At 42.8% G+C, this 15,636-nt stretch overlaps 1 protein-coding gene across 2 annotated transcripts in view; it reads right to left on the bottom strand.

Annotated features, from left to right (window-relative positions):
* Positions 1–15,636, bottom strand: part of LOC137650127 (uncharacterized) — a 73,564-nt gene that overhangs the window by 11,260 nt on the left and 46,668 nt on the right. The window lies entirely within an intron of this gene.

Raw genomic sequence — 15,636 nt, 5'->3', positions numbered from 1 at the left:
ACCTTGATCCCTCATCAGACGTGGACGAATCCAAGCTTTCTCCACAGTCTATTGATTTTCGTAAGGTCTTGGCTCTACTCAGGGAGATTTACCCAGACCACTTTGTCTCTGCCATTCCCCGCTCTCCGCCATCTGAGTTTTCGCTGGGCGTACAACAAGCTAAGTCCACCTATACTAAGCTTGTCCTAGCTAGATCCTCTAAGAGGGCTTTAAGGATCTTAGGGGAGTGGCTGCAGTCTAAACAACACCTTGGCAAGACTTCCTTCATGTTCCCTCCAACGAAGCTCACTTCGAAAGCGAGCGTTTGGTATGCCACAGGGGAAGCACCAGGCTTGGGAGTACCTGCCTCTGCCCAGGCTGACTTCTCAAGTCTGGTAGACTCGCCTCGGAGAACTGCTATGAGGCGCTCGAAGGTTTGTTGGACCTTTTCAGACCTGGATCACTTACTGAAAGGGATGTTCAGAGCATTTGAAATGTTCAACTTTCTCGACTGGTGCCTGGAGGCCCTCAGCAAGAAAACCTCTCCTGCGGACAAAGATTCTGCCATGCTATTAATGTCCTGCATGGATAAGGCCATCAGAGATGGATCGGGCGAGCTAGCGTCGATGTTTGTATCAGGGGTGTTGAAGAAAAGGGAACAACTGTGTACCTTCCTTTCCGCCAGCATTACACCTTGCCAACGGTCACAACTCCTTTTTGCTCCGCTCTCGAAGTTCCTCTTTCCCGAAGAGCTAGTTAAGGACTTGTCTGCTGCCCTGATACAAAAGGATACGCACGATCTTGTAGCCTCATCGGCTCGTAAGTCTAAGGTTGCTACCTCAGTCCCCAAGACTTATCGCTCCCCAGTGGCTGATACCCCTGCTACGAGGTTCATACCGCCCTTTCGTGGTAGAGCCCCCAGCCGAGGAAGCTCCCGTCCAGACTCTCACAGGAGCAAGTCTAGGAAAGGATCCAGGACATCTAAAGGAAAAAACTGACTCTCCGTTTCTCCAGACAACAGTAGGAGCCAGACTCAAGATCTTCTGGCGAGCCTGGGAGAAGAGAGGTGCAGACGCACAGTCTGTCAGTTGGCTGAGGAACGGTTACAGGATTCCATTCTGCCTCAAACCACCTCTGACCACATCGCCCATCAACCTCTCTCCCAACTACAAAGAAGAGGACAAGAGGCTAGCATTGCAACAGGAGGTGTCGCTACTTGTGCAGAAGAAGGCAGTGGTTATAGTCCGGGACCATCAATCCCCGGGCTTCTACAACCGTCTCTTTCTTGTGGCCAAGAAGACAGGAGGTTGGAGACCGGTGCTGGACGTCAGCGCTCTCAACGAGTATGTCACCAAGCAGACGTTCACGATGGAGACGACCAAGTCGGTCTTAGCAGCGGTCAGACAGGAGGACTGGATGGTCTCGTTGGACTTGAAAGATGCATACTTTCACGTTCCTATTCATCCAGACTCCCAACCTTTCCTGAGATTCGTTTTCGGAAAGGTTGTCTATCAATTCCAAGCCCTGTGTTTTGGCCTAAGCACAGCTCCTATGGTCTTTACTCATCTGATGAGGAATGTAGCAAAATTCCTACACTTGTCGAACATCAGAGCCTCCCTCTACCTAGACGACTGGCTGTTGAGAGCCTCCACGAGTCGTCGTTGTCTGGAGAACCTCAATTGGACTTTAGACTTAATCAGAGACCTAGGTCTATTAGTCAATATAGAGAAGTCTCAACTCATTCCCTCCCAATCCATTGTGTACCTGGGAATGGAGATTCGGAGTCAGGATTTTCGGGCTTTTCCATCGGCCCCCAGGATAAGCCAAGCCCTAGAGTGCATCATGAGCATGCTGAAGAGGAGCAGTTGCTCAGTGAGACAGTGGATGAGTCTCACAGGGACCCTCTCATCACTGGCCCTGTTTGTCGAGCTAGGAAGACTCCACCTCCGCCCTCTTCAATTCCATCTTGCAGCTCATTGGGACAAGGGTTCGACTCTAGAAGCAGTCTCTATCCCTATCAACCAAGAGATGAAGGCCACTCTCCTGTGGTGGAAGCACAACCTCCTTCTCAAGGAGGGTCTATCATTGGCCATTCAGACCCCCAATCTTCATCTCTTCTCAGATGCATCGGACTCGGGCTGGGGTGCAACCTTGGACGGACGGGAATGCTCGGGAATGTGGAACGAGGAACAAGGATTACTCCACATCAACTGCAAGGAGCTGCTAGCAGTTCATCTAGCCCTGTTGAACTCCAAGTCCCTCCTGCTAGGCAAAGTGGTGGAGGTGAACTCAGACAATACCACAGCCTTGGCTTACATCTCCAAGCAAGGAGGGACACATTCGAGGAGCCTTTACGAGATCGCAAGGGACCTCTTCATTTGGTCAAGAGGTCTAAACCTCACTCTGGTCACGAGGTTCATTCAGGGCGATATGAACGTTTCAGCAGATCGCCTAAGCAGAAGGAATCAGGTCATTCCCACGGAATGGACCCTCCACAAGAGTGTGTGCAACAGACTTTGGACCTTGTGGGGTCAACCTACCATAGATCTGTTTGCCACCTCCATAACCAAGAGACTTCCGCTGTATTGTTCCCCTGTTCCAGACCCTGCAGCAGTTCATGTGGATGCTTTTCTACTGAACTGGTCCCATCTCGACCTGTACGCATTCCCTCCGTTCAAGATAATAAACAAAGTTCTGCAGAAATTCGTCTCGCACGAAGGGACACGGCTGACGCTGGTTGCTCCCCTTTGGCCTGCAAGAGAATGGTTCACAGAGGTACTTCAATGGCTAGTCGACTTCCCCAGGACTCTACCTCTAAGAGTGGACCTTCTACGTCAACCTCACGTAGACAGGTTGCACTCAAACCTCCACGCTCTTCGGCTGACTGCCTTCAGACTGTCGAAAGATTCGCTAGAGCTAGAGGCTTTTCGAAGGAGGCAGCCAGTGCGATTGCCAGAGCTAGAAGGGTTTCCACTCGTAGAGTCTACCAGTCTAAGTGGGAGGTCTTCCGAAGCTGGTGTAGAGCCAATTCAATATCCTCTACCAATACCTCTGTGATCCAAATAGCTGACTTCCTTCTACATCTTAGGAATGAGAGATCCCTTTCAGCACCTACGATTAAAGGATATAGGACTATGTTGGCTTCAGTTCTCCGCCACAGAGGTTTGGACCTGTCTTCCAACAAGGACCTTCAAGACATTCTTAAGTCTTTTGAGACGTCTAAAGAACGTCGTCTTTCCACTCCAGGCTGGAATCTAGACGTAGTCTTAAGGTTCCTTATGACATCTAGGTTCGAACCTCTCCAGTCAGCTTCCTTCAAGGACCTTACCCTCAAGACTCTTTTTCTCGTTTGCCTTGCAACAGCTAAGAGAGTCAGTGAGGTTCATGCCTTCAGCAAGAACATTGGTTTCACAACCGAATCTGCAACATGTTCTTTTCAGCTTGGATTCCTAGCAAAGAACGAGCTTCCTTCACGTCCTTGGCCTAGATCGTTCGAAATACCTAGCCTCTCCAACATGGTAGGTAACGAACTAGAGAGAGTTCTTTGCCCTGTCAGAGCTCTCAAATATTATCTTAAGAGGTCTAAACCTATTCGAGGACAGTCAGAAGCCTTATGGTGTGCCATCAAGAAACCCTCGAGACCCATGTCCAAGAATGGGCTTTCGTATTATATAAGGCTTCTGATCAGAGAAGCACATTCTCACTTAAAGGAGGAAGACCTTGCATTGCTGAAGGTAAGGACCCACGAAGTAAGAGCCGTAGCTACTTCGATGGCCTTTAATAAAAACCGTTCTCTGCAGAGCATAATGGATGCAAGTGTCGAACTATACCCCAAAAGATAGTACATTTATGAGGTAGTAGGTTGGCCAAGGCACCAGCCGCCCGTTGAAATACTACCGCCAGAGAGTTATGGGGTCCTTTGACTGGCCAGACAGTACTACGTTGGATCCTTCTCTTTGGTTACGGTTCTTTCTCTTTGCCTACACATACGCCGAATAGTCTGGCCTATTCTTAACAGATTCTCCTCTGTCCTCACACACCTGACAACACTGAGGTTACTAAACAATTCTTCTTCGCTCAAGGGGTTAACTACTGCACTGTATTTGTTCTGTGGCTACTTTCCTCTTAGTAAGGGTAGAAGAGACTCTTTAGCTATGGTAAGCAGCTCTTCTAGGAGAAGGACACTCCAAAATCAAACCATTGTTCTCTAGTCTTGGGTAGTGCCATAGCCTCTGTACCATGGTCTTCCACTGTCTTGGGTTAGAGTTCTCTTGCTTGAGGGTACAATCAGGCACACTATTCTATTTAATTTCTCTTCCTCTTGTTTTGTTAAAGTTTTCATAGTTTATATAGGAAATATTCATTTTAATGTTACTCTTCTTAAAATATTTTATTTTTCCTTCTTTCCTTTCCTTACTGGGCTATTTTCCCTGTTGGGGCCCCTGGGCTTATAGCATTTTGCTTTTCCAGCTAGGGTTATAGCTTAGCAAATAATAATAATAATAATAATAACCTATTGGAGGAGCAAGTCAGTGTTTGCATCATTTTATCTGAAAGATGTCCAGTCTCTTTACGAGAACTGCTACACCCTGGGACCATTCGTAGCAGCGAGTGCAGTAGTAGGTGAGGGCTCAGCCACTACATTCCCTTAATCCCATAACCTTTTTTAACCTTTCTCTTGAATACTTTTATTGTTGTTTTTATGGTTGTTACGGTAGGCTAAGAAGCCTTCCGCATCCTTGGATTTGGCGGGTGGTCTATTCATTCTTGAGAAGCGCCTGGGTTAAAGGTTTGGTAGAGGTCCTTTAGTAGGGGTTGCAACCCCGTGTACTTTGGCACCTTTGGGTTGATTCAGCCTCCAAGAGGAACGCTGCGCTCAGTAAGGAAGACGAACTTTAAATAAAGAGGCAGAGTAACGGTTCTATTCGACTTCCTTACCAGGTACTTATTATTTCATTGTTATTTGAGATAACTGTTATATGAAATATGGGATACTTAGCTATCCTTTAATCTTGTACACTGGTTTTCACCCACCTCCCTGGGTGTGAATCAGCTACATGATTATCGGGTAAGTTTAATATTGAAAAATGTTATTTTTATTAATAAAATAAATTTTTGAATATACTTACCCGATAATCATGATTTAATCGACCCTCCCTTCCTCCCCAGAGAGAACCAGTGGACCGAGGAATAATTGAGGAGGTGTCAACAAGAAGTACTTGAGTACCTGGCCACAGGTGGCGCTGGTAAGTACACCCCCTTCTAGTATTGTGATAGCTGGCGTATCCCTCCATAGAATTCTGTCGGGCAACGGAGTTGACAGCTACATGATTATCGGGTAAGTATATTCAAAAATTTATTTTATTAATAAAAATAACATATTTCTTTGCCATTAGCAAGTGTAAATAAAAGACACTTTGAATACAGGAGAATTAAAAGGGAATTTACTTGAATTTTCTTCTTTGTAGAGTTTTTTAAGTTAGATTTACTGTATTGTTATTAATTTGGATTGTTTAGATATGAATAATTCAACAAGAAGATTACGAATTATACGGCGAACATACTAAAATTGCATCAATCCAGCCTAGATATTGATATAGATATTCTGTCAGGTATTTCATCTTATTGTGTATTTTTTAACGAGAAGTAACTTAGCATGTATGCAAGATGGAATTTCTTTTTATTAAATTTCTAGCGGTATTTTATTATTAGAACATCAGCATTTTGTTCAAAGAAAATTTTGGCAATCTAGTTTCACCTGTTCCAGTACTAGGTCTTCCGTCCTAAATCTTATATCACTCTTAAGGACTAGTTGGTTAATAAGTTACATATAGACTATTTAATGTATTTTTATTTGTTGCTTATTTTGAAATTGTCAGATTTTCATTTTCCTAATATACTAATAAGTTAGTCTAGATAAGATTCTTTTAATTAATGTTGAAGCAGTGAGTCTGCTTGAAGGCAGTACTGTAATTCTGATCTTACCTGCCGGGTTGCTAACCCTAATCTATCTTCCAAGTCGGGTCTAGTAATAATGGTGTTCCATTTAGTAAAGATTCTGCATGTTCACTGTGCATTACAGACTCAAGATCTCATCAAAGAGCCTCAAATTCTTTATTAACTTTAGATCCTTTTCTGCTAAACCCATGCATTCCCCTTTCCCTAGTCACTTTTAGACAACTAGATTGTTAGGTGAAGATAGAGTTGGTAGTCTGGATCCTAATATCACCCCCCCACCCCCCTCACTAAAGTAAGTGTTCCTGAACAACCTAGTATTTCACATAGGTGGAGTGCGTTGCATATCGCACTATGTAGGTAAATGAAAATAGAAGATTCAATGAAAATTGTGAATACTGTAGATTGAAAAGACCAATGTACAGTAGAAGAGACTTGCTTCTAATTTAAAGGAAATTCCAAAAGGAATAGACTAGTTGATTATATATTTTTACTTTCAAGTTGTTTATACAGTAGAAGGAAATATGAAGAAATTCCACTCCAGATATTGTCTTTGTTTCAGCTCAACGAGTTTTAATTTTGTTAGTCATGATCTTATTAAGAACTTAACATCATTAACCTCTTTTGTGAAAGCTCAGAAGGCCAATAAGTTTTTGATTTATGGTAATATTTTAGGTTTAACCTGTCATATTTAAAACCCTAGCCTAACTCTTCTAGTGGTTCTAGTGCATCATTCAAGAAGAGATTAGTACCCCACTTGCATAAATGAATTTAGTAATCAAATGCACATTAATTCCTGTACATAAATGTAAACAATCGAAAAACAGTTTTGCAGGTCTTTAATTTAAATTATTTAAAGATAATGATCACCTTTAGTCCTTAAGATAAACTATTTAATAATTCCCAAATTACTTGAGGTACATAATTTGTTTTGGGTAAAATAGCTAAATTGTCTTACCAAATTTTAAGTAAGACTAGTAATTCAGTTCCTGTTTGAAGTTAAAGCATTTTCATACTCAAGACAGATCTTTGCCAATTTAGTCCTTGATTATCATCTACTGTATTTCCTGACCTTGTCCCCATCAGCAAGGAAAATACGGATTTTTATGATAAGGATCAAAGAATTCTATAAAATGTTGGGACTAATGTAGTACTATTAAAAGATATTTATGGTTAGATTGAAGGGTTTCACTTCAAATGATGATTTATCTATTTTTCAGTAGATTTAGTGTAACCAGTTACCTAATTAAGGTTAGCTCCAGATTATTAGTTCTAGATATTTATTATACCTTGATAATATAAAAATAGTAATTTTGGTTAATGTAAAAGTAATTTTAGATTCAAATTGCATGGTATCTGAATGTCTATTGCAGGCAGGTATTGTTTTTCTGACTAATTAAAGATAAGTTAAATGATTATTAAAAAATAACAAGTATCCAGACTATTGATACAATTTGTAATCAAGTTTTTTGTTAATTTTATATTCATCTCAGTGGTTTAAGATGTCTTTTCAGGACTTGTTAGCAATCACTGCATGATCTCCCTTTGTGTTTTGGGATAATTTTTTTACTTTGTGAATCTTGCGAAGAGGTGTATGCCCCATGAGCCCCTTCTGGAAGTGTATTTCATGATCAGGTGAAAGTTCAAAGCTTAAAAGAAAGCTTACTTTTCATTCAAGGGAAATTCAAAGAAGGCTAGGTTTATAAGCCAGTGGCTACTAGCCTTTTGAATATTCATATCTAGCGGATTTGTTTTGCAATGAAGGCCACAAGGATTCCATTCTAGGCTTTATGCCAAAATGCCAACTGGACTAGAAGAACTCATAGGTCTATGGCAGTCTTTCTCCAATTCTCCTGATCTTTTCTTTTATCTGACTAGGTGAAGATTCCTACCAGTTCAATGGTTATGTCCTGTGGTAAAGGAGGTCTGTCAAATGTCTCTGGCCAACAATCATTGCTTTTACATTAACAAGAATTAATTTGGATAAGTTGCTGAACTTTTTGGGTTTCTGTTAGAAGAAATTATCTGTGGGCTTTAGATGATTAAACTGTACCCAATTACTATATCTCGGTCTAACCTTTTTTTGTTTAAGGATTGAGAACTGCATTTTACTTTAAATTATCCTACAATTATCATAAGGGATTAGAATAATATAAGAAATAATGTTACTTTTTAAAGGTTTCTGTTTTAAAATTTTGTTAGTTTTCTTCTAAATATAACTTTTCCTTTTACCATTAACATATTGGCTATTCATAATAGTATCAGATAGACATCTTGATATTTTCCTGTAAAGAGACTTTGAGGATGGAAAGTTGATTTATCTCACTACCTTATTTCAGAACTATTTTTACACTTAAGGTTAGACACAGCGTGTCAAATACTGTACAGCACACTTTTTTTTTGGGGGGGGAGGACAGTGATATGTCAGAGAAATTAAGTTGCATGATGACTAAGTGTAAAAATTTATGATTCTAGACTTCCATAGTTCATAGTTCTTAAAAGGATATTTTGTTTCTGGTTAAGAGTTCAGTGACAAGGTAACTCATCAAGTCAGAAGGAGGACTTAAAGGTTTAGAATTTTATATTCACAAAGTGGTAATTGAGCTACTTCTCTATGTATGGAAAATTGTTGGAAAGAAGTGTTAACAATGACTCATTGATTTACATACACATACTGTACAGTACTTAGTTTTTCAATATTAAACTTACCCGATAATCATGTAGCTGTCAACTCCGTTGCCCGACAGAATTCTACGGGAGGGATACGCCAGCTATCACTATACTAGAAGGGGGTGTACTCACAAGCGCCACCTGTGGCCAGGTACTACAGTACTTGTTGTTGACGCCACCTCACTTTTTCCTCTGTCGTGCTTCCGGCAAGACGTTCTTGGATACGCTTATGATTTTGGAGTATTGTTCACGGTTTGGTGAAGTATTTCTCTAAAATTTGCAGCTATTCGCTATACTGGAAACTTCTATATTAGCTTAGTTAGCTTTTGGAATTAATTTGATTAATTATGGTGACGAAGAGAGTATGAACTCTCTTTCACCTTTAAATGGCCGACCCTTCCCTTAGACGGAAGTGTTGGTGTCTAAGAGAGTATAGACTCTCTTTCTTAATTTTGCTTAACAAAAGTTATAGATTTATTTTATATCTCTCCGCCTCTTATAGGCCTCTTCGATTAACTTCCTTTTATTATAAACTTATTAAAATTAATTTTTATATTTGTTTATATTCGACCTTCCTAATAGTAGGCGGTCTTTTCTTGGTACCGAAGTTAATTAACTTTGAGCCCGTCATTTCGGTTTTACCTGTTAACATATTATGCTATTTTAATGTCTTTGAAAGAATTTCTTTGATAGTCTCGTACTGTTTTCAAAGTTGAACTAACGTTTTGTTTTGTCTCTGCAGTTGTTGACGTTCAGAACGTTCAACTTGCGCTCTATCGTTACGATAGAGAAAGAATTTTCACGGTTTCACGTTGCAGTAAGAGTAACCGTGTCTAGCGTTTTGTTCATTCTTTCTTAACTTAATGGTTTTAATCCTAATAAAGGAACTTTTCATTTTGGGAAATATTTCAGTTTTTTCCTTTAACAATAATATGTTTTAACGATATATATGATTGGGCTCTTCTCTCAGGTTCTAAGTCAAGAGAGAGAGAGAGAGAGAGAGATAGAGACGGAGGGAGAAAGAGAAGGTAAACGTTTCTAGAGTGATCTAGTGTTTAGTCTCTTTCCAGCCACTGAATTATTTATCTTTCATTAGATTTTTCTGTTACATTGTAATTCTGTTTTCGCAATTACTAACTTTTGAGAAAGGATAGAATTGCGTGTTTCAGGTACAAACCACTTAAAGTTTCGAGTTCAGTGAAATAAGTGCAAACAGAAAATCAAAGTGATAAGTGATTAGCGCAAAGTGTGTCAGTGTTGTGCGTGAGGGTACTTCTGTGCGTGCCAGTCGTCCTCCCAGTCCGGGACCTCTTGCAAGCTCCCAAGCCCAGGGGAGAAGCAATGTCGAAGGGCAAAAGGGTTCAGCAGGCCTTGATCGGCGCACAGAAGTATCCTCGGTGGTTGCGGGCGTGTCTTACCGAGACCGTCACTCCCACCCGCAGACGATTGAGCCCTTATTTTGCTCGTCTGCAGAAGAAATTTAGGGGAGAAAACGCTGGTCTCAGGTCTCAAGACCTCTTAAACGTAAAGTCCAGACCTATGCCAGACGTACGAAGTTAGAGTTCAACAACCCGGATGCAGTCATTGGGTTAGCTCTGACTCGCCGCAGTCATCAGTTGAATGCACTCCGCCTAAGAGGAGTAAGGTTCTGCCGCAACAGATCTCTGCTGTTAAGGCTTTACCTCAGCAGACCTTAGTGTCTGCCGACCCCAAGTTGACTCTACTGCAGTCCATGCAGTCACAACTTTCGGTCTTGATGCGTGAGTGTCGGGCTGAGAAGGTTGCGCCTCCGCCTGCGCTCGCTCCGCCTGCGCTCGCTCCGCCTGACCGCAGTACCGCCTGCCAGGCGTACGATGTTGAGCCACGTTATGAGTTTACTGATCCCAGTGGTGTGCAGCTCCCTCCGCCTTCCTTAAGGCAACCTCAGCAATGGGAACAGGAGGCTTATACCTCTCTTCCTCCGCTTCCACTTGCTGTTCCACCAGTGAGGCAACACTCGCTTGAGGTACAACAACCTCTCCCATCCATGAGTCAGTCTCCTCAGCTCTCGCTGCAGCGAGCTCAACCCTCCTCAAGGCAAGCACCTCAACACCTTAGCCTTGCGCCTCAGGAGCCTCAACTTGCGAGACTTTTACTGCGTTCTGCGCAGCCACTACCTTTTCGCTCTCAGCTCACACCGCAGGAACCTCAACTCGTTCCTCAGGAACTTGCTACTGCGCATCCGCCAACCACTCAGCAAGCGCAACCCTTGAGTTCAGCCACTCATGCCAGGAGTCAGCCTCCTCCACCCATGCGCCTACCTTCTGCTACTTCTTTTGATCAGCCTTTGCAGACTGAGCCTCAGGTGTTCCCTCAACAGTCTTGAAGAGGAAACCACAACTATTGTTGTTCCAGCTCGTTCTGACTCTGCTGTTCAGCATACCTTACCTCCATTTTCAAACATTATGATAATGGAGGTTATTTGTATTACTTATAAAAATATATTTGTATTCCTTGCAATATATTTTTAACAATATCGCAAAATAATGGCAAAAATATGAATCATGAGTTATGAATGTAAGGTAAATATTATGTTGATATTAAAACCCCATGCAAGCATGCATAAAGCACTCTAGCACTGGTCATGGAATTTCTGAGAAATGTTAAACGCCATGCACACGCTCTGCTTACCTTACAGCATGCTCTACATACAGCATGCTCTGCTTACAGCATGCTCTGCATACAACATGCTCTGCATACAGCATGCTCTGCATTCAGCATGCTCTGCATACAACATGCTCTACATACAGCATGCTCTGCATACAGCATGCTCTGCATACAACATGCTCTGCATACAGCATGCTCTGCATTCAGCATGCTCTGCATACAACATGCTCTGCATACAGCATGCTCTGCATTCAGCATGCTCTGCATACAACATGCTCTACATACAGCATGCTCTGCATACAGCATACTCTGCATACAACATGCTCTGCATACCTTACCGCATGCTTCTCAGTCACACATCTTTGGTTGTTGCCATCTCACTAGACTGTCAAGCAGTTTCATAACGTTGCCTTCTAGTCTGCTGCTTTTGCACCAGTGAAACCCTCACTGAGAGAACTTAGCTTTTCTAGGATATGGTCCCTGTAGATGAGAAAGTTCTTTTCTCCCTCCTTCTGATATTCCCTTGAGGACTCTGTCATTTGGAGGGAGCCTTTAGCTGCGTAGCCTCCTATGGACTTTTATTTAAGCATAACATGCTTCCAGGGAAGGTAATGGTTCCACTTCAGTCGCTAATCCCGTCTGTTACCACACCTGCTCCCATAGACCTTGAGCTGTGTTGCAAGACATGCAGTCCAAGCTTAGTCCTTGTTAGAGGATTTTTTGTTTACGGAGTCAATGTGTCACGGGGAAGACGTTCAACAACCAGCAGAAGTGACTTGTTGTGACGCAGTGCGGCAACCTCAGCAACCCGATAAGGAGTTGTCTGTACGACCCAGACAGTCTAGACAGATTCGGGTTGTCACTGTACTTCCTCGCTTGCCCATGGTTGACAGTTCACAGACTGTGCAGCAGTACCATGATCTTGTGTCCGGCTCCGTCAGACGACTGGCTTTTAAGAGCTCCCACAAGTCGTCGCTGTCTGGAGATTTTCAAATGGACTATGGATCTGACCAAGGAACTGGGCCTCCTGGTCAATTTTGAGGAGTCTCAGCTCGTCCCATCCCAGACCATTGTCTCCTTGGGTATGGATCTTCAGAGTCGAGCTTTTCGGGCTTCTCCGTCGGCCCCAAGGATCTTCCAAGCCCTAGAATGCATCCAGAGCATGCTGAGAAGGAACCGATGCTCAGTCAGGTAGTGGATGAGTCTAACAGGGACACTTTCATCGCTGGCCCTGTTCATCGTGTTAGGGAGACTCCACCTCCCCCCCCCTTCAGTATCATCTAGCTGCTCACTGGATAAAGGACATGACGCTAGAGACGGTCTCAGTTCCTGTTTCCGAAGAGAGGAGGTCTTCTCTCGCGTGGTGTAAGAACAGCTTTCTTCTCAAGGAAGTCTACCTTTGGCTGTTCAGAAACACGACCGCCGTCTCCTCTCGGACGCATCAGACACGGGCTGGGGTGCGACTTTGGACGGACAAGAATGCTCGGGAACATGGAATCAGGAGCAAAGGACACTTCACATCAATTGCAAGGAGTTGTTGGCGGTTATTCTGGCCTTGATAAACTTCAAGTCCCTCCAGCTTAACAAAGTGGTGGAGGTGGACTCTGACAACACCACAGCCCTGGCTTACATCTTCAAGCAGGGAGGGACTCTTTCGTGGAAGTTGTTCTAGATCGCAAGGGACCTACTCATCTGGTCTAAAGATCGAAAGCTAACTGGTAACGAGGTTCATTCAGGGCGGTATGAATGTCATGGCAGATCACCTCAGCCGGAAGGGTCAGGTCATCCCCACAGAGTGGACCCTTCTCAAGAATGTTTGCAGCAGACTTTGGGCCCTGTGGGGTCAGCCAACCATAGATCTGTTCGCTACCTCGATAACCTAGAGACTCCTGTTGTATTGTTCTCCGATTCCAGACCCAGCAGCAGTTCACGTGGATGCTTTTCTGCTGGATTGGTTCCATCTCGACCTGTATGCATTCCCGCCGTTCAAGATTGTCAACAGGGTACTTCAGAAGTTCTCCTCTCACAAAGGGACACGGCTGACGTTGGTTGGCTCCGCTCTGGCCCGCGAGAGAATGGTTCTTAGAGGTACTGCAATGGCTGGTCGACATTCCCAGGACTCTTCCTCTAGGAGTGAACCTTCTAAGTCTACCTCACGTAAAGAAGGTACACCCAATCCTCCACGCTCTTCGTCTGACTGCCTTCAGACTTTCGAAAGACTCTCAAGAGCTAGAGGCTTTTCGAAGGAGGCAGCCAGAGCGATTGCCAAAGCAAGGAGAACATCCACTCTCAGAATCTATCAGTCTCAAGGGGAAGTCTTCCGTAGCTGGTACAAGACCAATGCAGTTTCCTCAACCAGTACCACTGTAACCCAGATTGCTGACTTCCTGTTATATCTAAGGAAAGTAAGATCCCTTTCAGCTCCTACGATCAAGGGTTACAGAAGTACAGTATGTTGGCAGCGGTTTTCCGCCACAGAGGCTTGGATCTTTCCACCAACAAAGATCTACAGGACCTCCCTAGGTCTTTTGAGACCTCAAAGGAACGTCGGTTGTCCACTCCAGGCTGGAATCTAGACGTGGTCCTAAGGTTCCTTATGTCATCAAGATTTGAACCTCTCCAATCAGCCTCTTTTTAGGACCTCACATTAAAAACTCTTTTCCTCGTGTGCTTGACAACAGCTAAAAGAGTAAGTGAGATCCACGCCTTCAGCAGGATCATTGTTTTCACATCTGAAACGGCTACATGTTCCTTGCAGCTCGGTTTTTGCTAAACGAGCTTCCTTCACGTCCTTGGCCTAAGTCGTTCGAAATCCCAAGCCTGTCCAACTTGGTGGGGAATGAACTGAAGAGAGTACTTTGCCCAGTTAGAGCTCTTAGGTACTATCTAAAAAGGTCTTAACCTTTACAAGGACAATCAGAAGCCTTATAGTGTGCTATCAAGAAACCTTCTTTTCCAAGTTCTAAGAACTCAGTTTCTTACTATTCAGGCTTCTGATTAGAGAAACACATTCTCATCTGAAGGAAGAAGACCTTGCTTTGCTGAAGGTAAGGACACATGAAGTGGGAGCTGTGGCTACTTCAGTGGCCTTCAAACAGAGCCATTCTCTGCAGAGTGTTATGGATGCAACCTATTGGAGAAGCAAGTCAGTGTTCGCATCATTCTATCTCAAAGATGTCCAGTCTCTTTACGAGTACTGCTACACCCTGGGACCATTCGTAGCAACGAATGCAGTAGTAGGCGAGGGCTCAGCCACTACATTCCCATAATCCCATAACCTTTTAACCTTTCTCTTGAATACTTTTTATGGGTTGTACGGTCGGCTAAGAAGCCTTCCACATCCTTGTTGATTTGGCGGGTGGTCAATTCTTTCTTGAGAAGCGCCGAGGTTAAAGGTTGTGATGAGGTCCTTTAGTATGGGTTGCAGCCCTGTATACTTTAGCACCTTTGAGTTGATTCAGCCTTCCAAGAGGAACGCTGCGCTCAGTAAGGAAGACGATCTTATTAAAGGCAGAGTAACGGTTCAAGTCGACTTCCTTACCAGGTACTTATTATTTCATTGTTATTGTGGATAACTGATTATATGAAATACGGGATACTTAGCTATCCTTTAGTCTTGTACACTGGTTTTTCACCCACCCCCCTGGGTGTGAATCAGCTACATGATTATCGGGTAAGTTTAATATTGAAAAATGTTATTTTCATTAGTAAAATAAATTTTTGAATATACAGTACTTACCCGATAATCATGATTTAATTGACCCACCCTTCCTCCCTATAGAGAACCAGTGGACCGAGGAAAAAGTGAGGTGGCGTCAACAACAAGTACTGTAGTACCTGGCCACAGGTGGCGCTTGTGAGTACACCCCCTTCTAGTATAGTGATAGCTGGCGTATCCCTCCCGTAGAATTCTGTCGGGCAACGGAGTTGACAGCTACATGATTATCGGGTAAGTATATTCAAAAATTTATTTTACTAATGAAAATAACATTTTTGGAATGCTTTATCTAAATGAAACCACATTTTATTATAAATTTATGGAGCATTGTGTTATGGTAACTGATAGGGATATGGTATAAAAAAGAATTTATTATTTATTAATTAGCTTAAACTTGGTTTAGGCTATATCTTTAGTTTTTTCAATAAGATGATTCAATGTTGTTTTTTATTTCAGTGTAAATGACAATTTTAAAAGGTGGATAATAGATATAGAATTAAAACTGGTAGAAAAATATATTATTCTAAATTGTTATTTCACCTCCATCAGTATTAGAATCAGTGATATCAACATCAGGGACGTTTCATAAAATTACGCAAAATTTTAACTATAATTTATTATTTTTATACATACATGACCCCCCCCCTCCACCCTACTGATCAGTGATG

The sequence above is a fragment of the Palaemon carinicauda genome, chromosome 11 (genome assembly GCF_036898095.1).
Source record: "Palaemon carinicauda isolate YSFRI2023 chromosome 11, ASM3689809v2, whole genome shotgun sequence".
Lineage (NCBI taxonomy): Eukaryota > Metazoa > Arthropoda > Malacostraca > Decapoda > Palaemonidae > Palaemon > Palaemon carinicauda.
This window is presented reverse-complemented; position numbering and strand designations above follow the sequence as displayed.